We start from the raw sequence: 14,193 nt of genomic DNA on the forward strand, positions 1-14,193 counted from the left end.
TCGGGAAGATCCTCTAGAGGAGGGCACGGCAGCCCACTCCAGTATTCCTGCCTGGAGAATCCCACGGACAGAGGAACCTGGAGGGCTACAGTCCATAGGCTTGCAGAGTCAGACACGACTGAAGCGACTTATCACGCACACCCATATTCCTTTATCTGGCTCACTCCTAGTCATCCTTCAAAACTCCACCCAACATCACCTCCTCTGAATAGCCTTCCTTGATCCACCCACAAGCTGATGCAGAATTCTGTCCTATGTGTGATTCTCTTCAAGCTCTTGTCGGACAGTATCACAACCTATCTCCCTCACCCAGGACTCCTTTTGGAACTCATGTCCACCCTCAGGGTCTGGTACCATTGTGAGTGCCCTATTTGTTCAAAGAATGGCTTGAACGAATTTAGCAAACTATTCTTCAGGGCCCCTGATCCAGGTGCTATGGGAGTGACAGAAGAATTATTACACGATCCTTGATCTCAGAGTGATTGAAATCTAACTAGAACTTAGCTTCAAAGAACTAGAAAACTGAGACAACAGCATGTGAAAGTACCTACTTGTGCTTAGGCAGGACATTATGTGATTGAGACTATAAATGTTATAGGAGCTCAGACTTGGGGTGGGCGTGCAGGAAACAGGGAGGACTTGGGGCTTGATTTGGATTTTGATGGGTCAGTGAGATTGGGGTTCCGTTCCATTTCCATTTCGTCTGTCAGTCGTGTCCGACTCTTTGCGACCCCGTGGACTGTAGCCTACCAGGCTTCTCCGTCCATGGGATTCTCCAGGCAAGAATACTGGAGTGGGTTACCGTTTCCTTCTCCAGGGGATCTTCCCGACCCAGGGATCGAACCCGGGTCTCCCACATTGGAGGCAGACGCTTTAACCTCTGAGCCACCAGGGAGTAAGAAAAAACAAGGGCAGTGGGTAGAGCAATGGGCAAAGGTGTGGTCTGGGGAAGGGGGACGTGCACGTGGTGATTGTGAAACAGTGGGAACGCTAAAGTGACCGGGACAGAGAGTTTGTGCTGGGAGGAGGAAGAAGACAAGCAGGAGAGTATCTAGCTCCCCAGAAATGAATTTCTGGACTATTATGAATCGGCATGCTGCCTCCCCCAGTCTTGATGGATGATTATGACTCTACCATGTACTCTTAAAAGGTGTTCACATGTCTCTCTCACTGAATTGAAAGTTCCTGGTTTGGACTGTGGACACCAAAAGATGTCCATGTCCTAGACCCCAGACCTTTGAATAAGGTGCATTACCTGGCAAAGGGGAATTGAGGCGGCAGGTGGAATTAAGGTTAGGGTCGCTAATCAGCTGATCTTAAAACAGGGAGAATAATCTGAATTATTCAAGTGAGCCCAGTGTGATCATATGAGTCTTTAAGGGAGGACTTCCCTGGTGGTCCAGCAGCTAACACTCCATACTCCCAACACAGGGGGGCCTGGGTTCCATCCCTGGTCAGAAAGATTACTCATGCCTCAGAGCAACTAAGCCCACGCGCCACAACTGCTGAAGCCCGCATGCCCTAGAACGCAAGCTCTGCAACAAGACAAGTCACTGCAATGAGAAGCCCACACATGGCAACTAGAGAAAGCACATGCACAGCAACAAAAGCCCAGCACAGCCAGAATAAATAATTTATTTTAAAGTGTTACAGGGAGGCGAGAGAGCAGAGCCAGAAGAGCTGGAGCTACGGAAGGTGGGCAGCACGATATGAGAAGTGTTCGGCTCACTGTTGCTGGCTTTGAAGATGGGGGCAGGAGGCAACAAGCCAAGGAGTATGGACAGGCGCTTGAAACTAGAAAAGGAAAATAAACCAGCTCTCTCTCCTGCCTCTGGAAAGAAACACAATCCTGCTGACATCTTGATTTGACCCAGTGAGGCCCATTCCAGTCTTCCAACTCTAGAACCATAAGATGATAAATGTGTGTTGTACAGGCCACTAAGTTGGAGATGACTTGTTGCAGTAGCGAAAAGAAACTAACTCTAGAGGGACCATGTCTTATCTGTATTTTCATGTACACATAACCTGGCTCTTGTTTCCTGGGGTGCCCCCAAAATGCTTAATGCACCTGCAGAAAGAATTCCTCCTGACTCAGCATCCCTCCCAAAAAACACAAAGCAAACTGGATCAACACCCGTGGGCTCAAAACCACGTGCTCTGAGTCTGTTTGCGGCTCAGCATGGATTTTGTTTTTGCTGTTATAACTAACACCAGAGCAAACATCTTCCTTCTGTTGTGAAACCATTTGCTTATCCTAAGCAAAATTCCTGGGTCAGACGATGGACTGTTTTTTGGGTTGTTTTTTTTTTTAATATTTATTTATTATTTTGACAGCTCCAGGTCTTAGTTTCAGTATGTGGGGTCTAGCTCCCTGACCAGGGATTGAACCCAGGCCCCTCGCATTGGGAGCTCAGAGGCTTCGCCACTGGACTACCAGGGAAGTCCCTGATGGATGTTTTTCATGGCTCTTGACCCATTTAGTCATCTTGTGTTCCAGAGAGTTTGAGCTAATTTATGCGTCCACTTGTAACTGAGCCCCGCCCCGCCGCGATTGGACCCAGCAGGGCCCTCATGCACAGCCTCCTCTCTGCACATAAACTTGACCCTGATCTGATACCAACTGCTTAAGTTCTGGCCCCTGAGATTCAAGGGGCCTCCCACACTAGGCAGAGATCCTGGCCATTTTGCTATGGCAGCAAAAGAGACTTCTCTGTGCAGCCATGAAAGGCATTCCTTAGGGATGATGCTGGCCCAGGAGGGAGGAACTTGACACATCTCCCTAGCTTATTTTTAGTCAGCAATTAAAACAAGAGGTTTTCTTCCAAGGGTTACAAGAAATGATCTGCCTGTGTTTGGGAAGCTGGTAATTTTCCAACATCCCCAAGTAGGTGGCCTGGGAATCGTAGTTGACTGATCCAGAGGTGGAAGCTGGGGGAGTTCGAGGTCTGGTTCTTTTTTCCCCTTTGCAACCTACTGGGCGCTGTGTTTTGGGTCTGGTTTTGTTGTTGATTGTGCTACTAGGAGTATCGAGAAAACAGGATTTGTCATTTTTCCACCTGCTTCCAGCCAACAAGACAGAGACGGGTGTGCAGGCTGAATCTGCCCTTAGAAGTGTCTACCTCCTGGCTTTAGCGAAGACAAATCCTGTGAGCCAAACTTTAAAAAAATTTTTTATCTATTTATTTTTGGCGGCACTGGGTCCTTGTCGCTGCACACAGGCTACTCTCCAGTCACGGCGCACGGGCTTCTCATTGAGGGGTTTCTCTTGTTGCAGAGCATGGGCCTCGGGGCGTGCAGGCTCAGGAGTTGTGGGCTTAGTTGCTCCAAGGCACTTGGAGTCTTCCAGGACCAGGGTTGGCAGGTGAATTCTTAACCACTGAACCACCAAGGAGGTCCGAACCAAACTTGGCTTGCCTCTGCTTCCTCTAAAGTCTTCATGGGCTTGGGTGTGGGGATGGTGTTTAAGCCTGGAGAGGCCACCAGGAAGGGGTGGGGCCGCCAGGGCCTCCCATGAAGTCTGCAATCAGGGGCTTCTGGAAAGCGCCACTCTGTCTCGGGCTCTCTGATGTGGGCAGGCTGCCTGACGGCTCTCTCCTCCCTTTTCTGTTTGCTCTTTGCCCCCAGTCTGGCCTGTCCATGTGAAACAGAGCCTATGACAAAGCCTAACCTAGGACGGTAGAGGACTGTCCAAGGTTACCTTGGTTTGACCTGAATGTGCCTGGTGCAAAGAATAGACTTTTCCAGACCTTTGGAGTCTGGATATCTGTTTTAGTCTTGGCCTCCGGTCAGATTTCCCGCATGACTTGGGGCCTCGGGTTGCCTCTCTGTGAAATGGCCAAACAGTCCTTCTTCCTGGGGAGCAAGCACATGCCCAGTGAGAAAAGGTCAACAAATGTTTATAACTCCATCACTGATGTGGCAGCTGAAACAGCTGACAGAGCAAAGCCCGAAGGGGTCCCAGATCCCCCCTGGGGCCTCTTCCTCCCGCTGCCCACAACCTGTTCTGCACCCCAACTGAGCGGGCCAACCTCCAGCCTCAGGGCAGGCCCCAGGCCTCTTCCCAGGCGGTGAATTTCCTCTGGCACTTTGAGGCTCCCTCAGGAGGATGCATGAGACCGCAGCAGGAAATGAGGAACATATTTTTGAATCAGAAGGGGAAGCGATGTCTTTGTGTCAGATAAGTGGCCTGGATCCAGGGCTGAGAGACGGTGGCGCCTTTCCCCACTCAGACAGCAGGTGCTCTTCTCGATGTGGTTATGGCAACAAAATAAATGATGGATAATTGCTTTTGTGACAACTTGCCAATTAAATTAGACTCAGCAGAATAACATAATGACAATTTGTTATGCTCCGGTGGGCACTAACATACCAATCATAATTAAATGCTATGACTGAAATAGAATACCGCTCGACGCAGGAATATATAACCCCAATTCCCTCTCTGCGAAACATTATACGTTGAGGCTTGATTTTAATTTCGGGAAGATAATGGCATTAGTGCATATCCAAGTGGGTTTGTGGAGAGGCTTGCGGTGAGGGGAGATGGGCCTGGCTGGGAAGACTGGACCTGTGAGGAGATGCCCTGGGGGCTGCACTCCAAGGTCAAGGGGAAGAACAGAGGGGCCCCTGGTTGGGCAAACAGTGCTTTGTGGTCTGGGACCACACCTGGTCCCATCAGCCCAGTTGGGGAGGCCCCAGTGATGACTCTGCTGCAACAGGAACTATGCTGCAGCATCTCCAAACCCCACTCCAGAATGTTCCAGGGGCAAATCCTTGAATGAGAAGCCAAAGCTCACATTTCATGATAAAGGGGCACTGAAGGTGTGTCCGGCCTGGATCCAGTACTCTTCACCCATAGGCATTTTCTCCTGCACAACCCTTTTTTTTTTTTTTTTTTTCTCCTGCACAATCCTTAACTAACATGAGGAGCCAGCCTCAGAGAAGAGGGACTTACTCAAAATCACAGTTTGTCCTTCCAAACCCAGATTATCTGCCTTCAAAACTCCTTCCCTGTGTTTCCACCATGCTGTCCTCTCCACACACTTGCAGGCCACACAAGGAAAGTTAGGTCAATAGCCTGAGGGAAGGAAACTGGGGGGGGATAAAGGTAAAAACTGACCAAGTAGAGGTGAAATATCTGCCCCGCCCACCCAGTCTGTCATGTACAGTCCCACCCTCCTGGTCACAGGTTATTGGGCCAGGAGTGGACAGTTGATCCAGCCAATCACATTCTCCCTTGGGGAACTTCAAAACTGAGCTACTTTAGTTCCATGAAATGGTCATACACGCACTCATCTATCTCATTCACACTGAGCACTGTAACAAAATATAAACCGGTGGTTTATGAACAACAAAAACTTTTTCTCACAGTTCTGGAGGCTGAGAAGTCCAAGATCAAGGTGCCAGTAGATCTGGAGTCTGGTGAGAGCCACTTCCTGGTTCACTGCCATCTTCTGCCTCACGGGGCAGAGGGGGCAAAGGCACTCTCTGGGGTCTCTTTTATGAGGGCACTAATCCCATCCACGGTGGCCCCACCCTCGTGACCTAGTCACTTCCCAAAGTTCCTGACTCCACATAGCATCACTTTGGGGGTTAGGATTTCAACAGATGACTTTTGGGGGGCACAAATTTTCAGTCTATACAACACTGATTTTAATAAGAGCTTATTTATATTATAATATACATACAGTACATGAAGCACTTAAAGGTTACAATTCAACTATCAAATATTTGATCTACACTGGATGTTCTGATAGTAATAAGTATTAATTATGTATTCTAATTTTAATATCCTTATTGCTGTATTAACCCCAAACCATTCTGTAAAAGATTGGAGGTGGTTTTTTAAAACCAAATAACAATGATTTTATTTACTTTTTTAAAGATTGTAAGGGGGTCTTGTAGAGATGAAAAGGTAGTTGAGGTTTCTCCCTTACTTTCTCAAAAATCTTTACTGAGCTTTCTTTTACCGCAATCATGTAAAAACAAATTATACAATACTGAAAGGCTAAAAATAAAAATCCACTCCAATTAAGCCACTCTTCAAGGATGACCACTGACATCAAGTTAGTATGTATCCTTTCTTCCTTGCCTGCACTATCCTTTGAATGTGACCATGGACCTGATGCATACTGCTTATGGATACGGTGATAAGATATTTGGAATTTTCTTCAAATAACCCACGGGTTGAGGAGGCAAGTGAATGGAATGGAAAAAGACGGAAAAAGAATAACCAAGAGTTGAAAATTGTTGCAAATATATTTTGGGACTAGAGGGGTTCAGTACACTCTTTTTTTGTGTGCTTGAAAATTTCTACAAAAATAGCTTAAATTTGAAACTATTCTTTTCCTTTTTAACTATTTAAAAAATAGACTCATACTTTATGTAATAATTTTCAATTTGCTTTTTCCTTTAACTAACAACTTGTTGTGGACATCACTCCAAATCTGCACAACATCAGTTCAGTCCAGTTCAGTTCAGTCGCTCAGTCGTGTCCGACTCTTTGCGACCCCATGAATCACAGCATGCCAGGCCTCCCTGTCCATCACCAGCTCCCGGAGTTCACTCAGACTCATGTCCATTGAGTCGGTGATGCCATCCAGTCATCTCACTCTCTGTCGTCCCTGTCTCCTCCCGCCCCCAATCCCTCCCAGCATCAGAGTCTTTTCCAGTGAGTCAACTCTTCGCATGAGGTGGCCGTCAGCCCTATTCTTTCTAGTAGTTTTCCAGTGTATGTATATTCCACAATTTATCTAACTTCTCTTACCATGAAGGATTATTTGCAGCATTTTTCTATAACAAAGCTCAGTGAACCTACTTAGGCATGTATCTTGTTTCTCTTGAAGGATGATTTCTGTATGATAAATTTCTAAAAGTATAATTTCTGATGCAAAGGGCAAATGTATTTAAATTTAACTGATACTGCCAAATCCTTCTTTAAAAATGTTACATCAGCAAAAATCAACAGATAACACTATATCAAATGTAAGAGCATATGTGCATCAAAAGAAATCATCAGCAAAGAAAAAAGGCAGCCTACAGAATGGGGGGAATATTTTGCAAGCCAAGTATCAAATAAGGGGCTAATATCCAAAATCTATAAAGAACTCATAAAACTCAGCAAAACAAAATACAAGTCAAAGTTACAATATCATCTCACACCTGTAAGAATGGCTATCATCAAGAAGACAAAAAATAATAATTGTTGACAAGATGTAGGGAAAAGGGAACCCTTGTACAATGTTGGTAGGAATGTGAAATCATTTAGCCACCATGGAAAACAATATAGAGGTTCCTCCAAAAATCAAAAATAGAACTAACATAAGATCTAGCAATCCCACCTCTGAGCACTTATCCAAAAGAAGTAAAAATAGGTTATTGAAGAGACAAAGCACTTCCATGTTTGTTGTGGGAGGGGCTGAGTTTTAGCAAGTTTCAGTTTCAACTGTGCATGTGTTTTTATCGTGTCCTGTATTGCACACTGGAGAAGGAAATGGCAACCCACTCCAGTGTTCTTGCCTGGAGAATCCCAGGGATGGGGGAGCCTGGTGGGCTTCCGTCTATGGGGTCACACAGAGTCGGACACGACTGAAGTGACTTAGCAGCAGCAGCAGCAGCAGTATTGCTAACACAGAGTACTGTGCCAGTTCTGACAGGGAAAATAGACCTTATTTTGCTTTATGATGCCTCCGTTGTTGCTGAGGTTGTGCATTTTTTATGTGCCGCATGCACTCCTTCTTCTGTGAATTGCCAGTTTGCAAAGCTTGCTCATTTGTCCACGATATTTCTCTTTCTTATTGATTTGTAGCAGCTCTTTGTATATGGCAGATGTTAACCATTTGTCTAGTACATGTTTTTAAAGCATTTTTTCCATTCTTTAGCTTTTGTTTGAGTTTCACCTTACAAAAGTTTGTATTCTTCTGTGTAGTCAAACTGCTGCTCATTCCCTTTAGTCTGCTGGATTTCATGTCATGTTCAAAAAGGCCCTGTATTTTCTTTTCTTCTAGTACTTTAACAGTTTTAAGCTTTATTTTTAGAGTTTTCATTTATGTGGAATTTATTTGGGTTGTGGTACCAGATAGAGAAATAAATTTAAGTTTTCTCTGAAATTCACAGCCTATTCCCAACACTATTTAATAATCCATCCTTTTCTCATTGACGTGAAATGCTATCTTTGTCATTTACTTAATAACGATACAAACGCAAGTTGTTTTTCTGAAATCTGTCGTACTTCCCTGGTCTAATTGCTATTTATACCTGTATCATGCTGTTTTAATTATTGTTGCCTCATAATACATGTGATAGCTAAGATATATCTCACATTCTGATATTCTAAATTTTATTGACTACCTTCATGCATTTATTCTTCCTGATGAACTTTATTTTCAAGTTGTTAAGAATAAAAATGACTATTTGATCTGATTAGTTGCCTCAACTATATCATTGGGGAGGATGGTCCAAGACACTTTGGTTAAAAGAGAAAAGCAATAATTATCAGTGGATGCCCACACATTCCCAGGATGGCATGGCTGAAATCCAGCTCAGTATCACTACCAAGAATGATCCAGCCCCACAGCCATGTCCTTCTCCACTCAACCTGCTCTGTATCCAACTCTTGCTCTTTTCTATTGGGCTTCAACTCTGATTTCTACTTGCATATGAATTATGTGTTTCTCTGGCCTTCCAACCGGCTCTTGTTCTCTTGGCCTGCTGTGCTCATTCTATAACCTGCTCCCTCTCACAGGTGAGTGGTTCCACCTACTGCAGTTGGCCTGTGGGTCAGAACTGGACAATGTCTTCAATGCCATAATTACAGAAGGAAATAGGGGCATTCTATTCTTCCCTGCTTTGACTTCATTTCCATAATGCAGAAATCATAGGGTTATGACACTGGGCTTAGACACAGCCATAGAATAATTGGCACAGTGAAAAGGTGTTTTGAAATTTTTTAGCAATAATTACAAGTAACATTTTCTCCTTGTGTTCACCCTTCCTGTCCTGTGTTGAGAAGTAGAAAGGAAATATTCTAGAATTATGTTGTCCAAGCTTCCACCATTTCCAGAAAGAGGCTGACTTCATGGTGCCTGGGAAGTTCATTCTGATCAACCTGAAATCTTCACCACTTACTGATATTAGATTTTCAAGAATGTTTGTCAGTCTAGGACTAGTACCAAATCTGCACTTGTATGACCTTGAGAGGGAGTAACTCCTTAAATTTGGGCCCTCTGTGCCTCACTTTTCTCATCCTAGTTTCAGCCCTGGAAGATCCCTGTAGTGGATACTGTAGTCCATTGCCCAGACCCCCGCAGCACACGTGCCTGTGGTGGGGGCTATCAGCTGATGAGGCCTCAAAGCTGGCTCCCTCCCTGGGAATTTCTCTGGCCACAGGGAACGCCCTTGCTCAAAATTACATCCCTTCCAGGGCCAAGGACTGGCAGAGGCAGGAATGTGAAGCCCTGTCTCCTTGTCCCTGAAGCACAGTCCTAGCACCAGAGCCTCCGTTCCCACCACCAATCAAGAAGCAGATGTTTGGTAGATTCTGGTGGTACCACAGCCAGTGCTTTCACGGAAGTCTGCCAGCTTGGAGTGGGAACCAGGGCAGGAAATGGCTCCGATCAGGTTCAGGCAACCCCGCCTCTTGTTCTTTTATGACCCAGCAGGCTCCCTGGAACTGGAGGATCTGTGGTAGGAAAAGAGGCCACATGGAGTTTCTGGCAAGCCCCAGGAAGAGAACAGTATTATAGACCCCTTTGGTTCTGAAGCAAGACAGGGCACCTGCAAGAAGAACTACAGGCCAGTATAAAAGCAGTTCCCCGATGCTACAGAACCTGGGAGATCAAGTTCTGACCAAGTGACAGCAAGTGATCAGATAGGCAACCAGAGCTGCCCCTCAAGAGCTTGGTTTCATCAGATCTACCCAGTCACAGGGGCAGGCAGGCCCACTAGTGATCCTTCGTAAGATAAAAGTGGTACTTTCAGGATCAGTGTGAGTGAGCTACAGGAATAGGCACCTCAGCTCCCATGTTATGCACCAGTGTTGCCCCAGCCCCAAACCTATGCCTGCACAGGGGCCCTGCGTGGTCTGCTGACAAAGGAGGCAAAAAACTGAGCCAAATTCACACACAGATCAGCTCAGTTTACATGAGTGTGAACCACAGCTGCTGGTTCTCAGCGAAGGTGGAGAATACACTTGACACCCAGATGTTCCACTGGGGCATTGCTTGGTGTTATCATACCCAGGTTTAATAATAAATGGCTAAGTACAGCAGCCAAGGTATGAAAACAGCATGGTAACAAAAACGCCTCAGAATCCCCGGGAATGAGAGTCTGGGTCATCACCCCAAACAAGCCACTTAGACCAGCAAAGATGCCAGCCAAGGGTAAGAAGAATGTAGTGGAAAGTGGGGTATTTGAGTATCAGAGTCTCGAGCTCAAACGCAGTGTCAGTGGCTGCACTTCATCCCATCAGCCTTTTTCTTGTCTGTTTCCCTCAGAAACAATCTGCAGTCCTAGAGAAACCATCAGAGATGGGTCAGACTGAAGTGAGTCTGAGTAGCTCAAAGGTTAGTCTGTCATGGATACTGTCCACCAAAATCCCACTCTTCAGGGCCACCCACCCATTCCCAGCTACTGAATGGACTGCTTGTGGCTCTGAGCTTCATCCCTCACTGGAAATTTCTTTACCCAAGGTACATCCTCTCCCCGGGATGGCCCTGGCCAGTGACTGGCTGATGGAGGAAAGCAAAGGCTCAGCCCTCTCACCCAGGAACAACACAGAAGAGCCATCTCATTTGCAGAGCTCCCCAGACAATTAGCTGAGACTCCATGGCAACCACACTGGCGGGCAGTCCAGCCTTCCTTGCCCCCTTACAGGTACATCTCCTGAAAATGCTCCTAACTAAAATTTTGCTTGCCGCTCTCCAACTCAGAGTCTGCTTCCAGGAGACCCAACCTAAGACATCCCCCAAGTCCTGGTTGAGATATTGGAAAACTGAAATGATGCTGACTTGGTTCTTTGCCATAAGGAACCCCGACAGTTGCACAGCAACCTACTGATCAATAGTTAATCCTTGGATCAATTTTCACATTGGTTGCTTGCATCCTGTCCCCTTTCACTGGGATTTCAGTAAATTATCCAAAAAAGGAGAGTGCAGCCTAAGCCATACTTCATTGGTGACTTCCACTCTTGTGCCTTTCCTCCTTATTTGAAACCATATGATTCAGAAAAGATTTAACTAGTAGTAGTAAAACCTTCATCAAGACAAGGTCAAATCCAGGGACCTCTGTTAAGGAACACAACCAAGCTTGTCCTTCAAAAGGGAAGGGACGGGAGATTAGCATTTAGGATGTCTACAGGGGACTCTGCCATACGGGAATATTTTTAGTAAATGACAAAGAAAAAGGTAGAATACAGGCTGATTGACTGACTGACAACTCAATTTTTAATCTAGACATCTTTAATAAATTTCTGCAATGCAGGATTATCAGTCTTATCTCATCTGGATTTCTACCCTTCACAAGGAGATGGCCTTGATTTTAGAGGCCAGAATAAGTAGTTTCTTTATCAAAGGTTCTCTGTAAACAGCCAAGTCTGAGCAGCCCTTAGATGGGCCCCAGGATCTAAGTCTCATCAACTTTTCATGGTAAGAGAGTTTTTCTGACTAGTTACACAGAGGAAATCAGTCTCTTTATGTAAAGCCTTCTTGGATTTAAATGCAAGCAAAATGCAAATGCCAGCTTCACCTGGAGAGGTAATGCTATTCTAGGAAGTTAAAGTCACATTGGCAAGTTTCCTGGGTCAGCAGAGTGCAAAGCTCTTTCCACCCAGGATCTCTTTTGACTCTTTCAACCCTTTGAAGCACATGCAGTGCTATTATTATCCCTATTTTGCAGATGAGCAAACTGAGGCTCTGGGAAATAAAGTAACTTGCCCCCAGTTACAAAATGTTGTGTCAGAGCTGAAACCCCAATGCAGTCTGTCCAAGGTAGAGCCATATTTTTAACTATGATGCAATACTCTGATATCCTATGGGTTTTTAGCAATGGCATATAAATGTCATAGCATCATAGCCACTTACATTTTTTAACACTTACATATCAAATGTAACAGTATATTTTCTATGACAATTTAAAAATGTGAAGCAGTATAACCCTTTTATTTGCAGGACAGGGGTGTGGTTTATTGTCAGTTATCTATTTTCCAGATTTTTCAGTCAGTTTGTCTGTAAGTATTTCTTACTTCCAAATTAATGAAAAGTCAAATTATATTTTTTAAGTCAAGAGCCAAAGGGAAGTTCTACGTTTGACATTCTTTTTTGAAGACAGACATACTGAGAATAGAACAATGTCTTTTCTAGGTTTTCTGATACCAATTTAAGTGAGATTTCCATAATGAATTCTGCTGCCCAGAATTTCTGCCTTCTTGGGGCAACACAGGATGCGGGTGGAATGGGATAGGAGGACGATGGATAGACAGCTGGCGTATTTGTTCTGTAACAGCTTCTCTGTTTTCTGCACAAAGGGTTTTTAAATTATGAGTAATACAGGCAAAATTATTTAAGTCAATAAATTTTTAAGAATTTCACACGTTCTGATTCTTTGAACTGCCAGTCACCTTAGTTCCTCCAAAGCCTTAATCTTCCAGAAAAGATAGCCCTTTCAAAAGGAAGTTTTGCTCAGTCCACAGCTGTCATGTCAGTCAGTTCACAGTTCTTTTAGTTGGGCTTCTTTGTTTCCAGTGGGATACAACACACTTCAAAATCCCCCACCTGTAATCTTCAGGATCCAGTCTCCTCAAGCAGTTTGCTTTAGGACCACGTTTAGGGTCAGGAGATAGATCCGCCTGGTTCTGAATTTGATGCCCTCTAAAAATGCATGTGTGTGCACTCAGCCACCCAGGCGTGTTCAACTCTTTGTGACCCCTGGACCGTAGCCTGCTAGGCTCCTCTGTCCATGGAATTTTCCAAGCAAGAATACTAGAGTGGGTTGCCATTTCCTACTCCAGGGGATCTTCCTGACCCAGGAATCAAGCCCACGTCTCTTGTGTCTCCTGCTTTGACAGGCAGATTCTTTACCACTGTGCTATTTGGGAAGCCCCTAAAAATGTATTAAGTTCAAATCATATTCACTCCTAAGCCGTCATGCCCTAGAACAGTACCGATCATTAGGTTATGCCAATACCTAAGATAAAGAAAGTTTCACTGTTAGGTTTTTCATAGTTTACTTGGCAGCTCTGTCTTCTGGTTCTTTCCCATAGATCTAACAGGTAGTTCTATGAGTGAAGGAGCTCACACAGTTACTCTGTGAGGCATTTCCAGTGAAGTAGGTTTATAGAACAACTTCTCTTTTATTGTTGTCTGTTCTCTGAAGGTATCTTAAAGCTTATCTTTTACTTACTTAAATGTAATAAGGAAGAAAATCCATTGATTTTCAGTAGTCTGATGGTTTCAAGATCCAAAATCTTTATAGATCTGTTTCTGCTGCCTGTTTTTGCTGGTTTTCACTCATGGAGTCGGGTTTCCTTGTGTGCCTGGTTCTCATCAACCACAGTCCAGTATTTTTAAAATGATTTATAGGAATAATATGTGGCCCAGTGTCCAGAGATCTGCTTCTGTAATGTGGAGCCATTCCAGTCTGGACCCACCTTAAAGCACGTTCGAGGCTGCAATTTCCTGGACCAGGACAATCTGGGTAATTGGAACCTGGGTTGTAATTCTGCTTGAAGGCTGCTTCACCCTGAGATCACCTCTCCCAAGTGGGTAGCCGTGGAGGTCCCCACGTGCTGCAGAGAGGGCTGCCTTCTGGCTTCCATCACTCTGTCTTCCAGGAGCTTCAGGATTGTAAGCATCAGTAACCCTCAGGGCCAAGCTGTCTCTGCTTACTGCCTCTCTTCCTCCTGGTTGACCACTGACCTCTCTGGTTTCTCTTTTTCTGTCTCTGTTGACTTAGTCGTTCTTAGTCTCCCTTCAGGAATTTAATTCTATTTAAGAAAATTTCAAACAATGTTTTAGGCAGGTTTTTTGGCTGCACTGAGTCTTCACTGCAGTGCAAGGGCTCTCATTGTGTTGCATGGGCTCCAGAACACATGGGCTCAGTAGCCACGGCATATGGGCTCAGTTGCCCCAGACACGTGGGATCTTAGTTCCCACACCAGGGATCGAACCCACATTCCCCGCTCTGGAAGGCAGATTCTTA

Source organism: Moschus berezovskii, chromosome 20, assembly GCF_049115385.1.
Source record: "Moschus berezovskii isolate FMDL1 chromosome 20, NW_MosBer_1.0, whole genome shotgun sequence".
NCBI classification, from domain to species: Eukaryota; Metazoa; Chordata; class Mammalia; order Artiodactyla; family Moschidae; genus Moschus; species Moschus berezovskii.